Raw genomic sequence first — 755 nt, forward strand, 5'->3', positions numbered from 1 at the left:
GGCTGGGCGCTGTGGGGGGGGGGTTGGGCGGGGGGGGACGACGCTCTTCCGATCCCCCCCCCCCCCCCCCCCCCCCCGCCTCAGGCAGGCCCCAGGGGACTCCGCCCGCAGTCCTGGCACCTGGTCCCCCCGGGGCTCAGCGGCCACAGGTGTGCGTCTCACTGCCCCCGCCGCGCCGTGCCCCGCACCTCAGGGTTCCTGGCGGCCTGCGTCCAGCAAGTACCCCCGGGGCCGTTTTCCCAACGGCGCGAGTCTCTGTATCACGTGTTGGTAATTCTCCCAATACTTCAGACATTTTGGCCGTTAAATTTGTTACGGTCACCCATGACCAGTGATGATGGCTCACCGAAAGCTCAGATGACAGCATTTTGCAGCGAGCAAGTATTTTTAGGCTAACGTGTGCACGCTTTTCAGACCTAATGCCGCTGCACACGTAGGAGCCTACAGCGTGTTAGAAACCTGACCCTCACGCGCACCGGGAAACCAAGGAGTTCACGGGACTCGCTTCCTCGCAGTGCTCTGCGGCAGCTCGGAGGTGTGCCCGTGTGTGGGCTCCAAAGGGAGAGGGACGCACGCACTGGGGGCCGTCATCACACACAGCCCTTCGCTGGCCAATTAGCACAGGGCTGTGTCCCACAACAGGCTGTTTTTTTTTACTTTTAAGTAGCCCCGCCCCCGATGTGGGGCTCGAACCCACGACCTTGAGATCAAGAGTCACATGCTCCACCTACTGAGCCAGCCAGCACCGACCCCCC

The 755-nt window shown here is 62.9% G+C and overlaps 1 protein-coding gene across 1 annotated transcript in view; it reads right to left on the minus strand.

Annotated features, from left to right (window-relative positions):
* DGKD (diacylglycerol kinase delta) overlaps positions 1-755 on the minus strand; it is an 86911-nt gene that overhangs the window by 2650 nt on the left and 83506 nt on the right.

Source organism: Herpailurus yagouaroundi, unplaced genomic scaffold (assembly GCF_014898765.1).
Source record: "Herpailurus yagouaroundi ecotype Mexico unplaced genomic scaffold, PumYag 202, whole genome shotgun sequence".
NCBI lineage: Eukaryota > Metazoa > Chordata > Mammalia > Carnivora > Felidae > Herpailurus > Herpailurus yagouaroundi.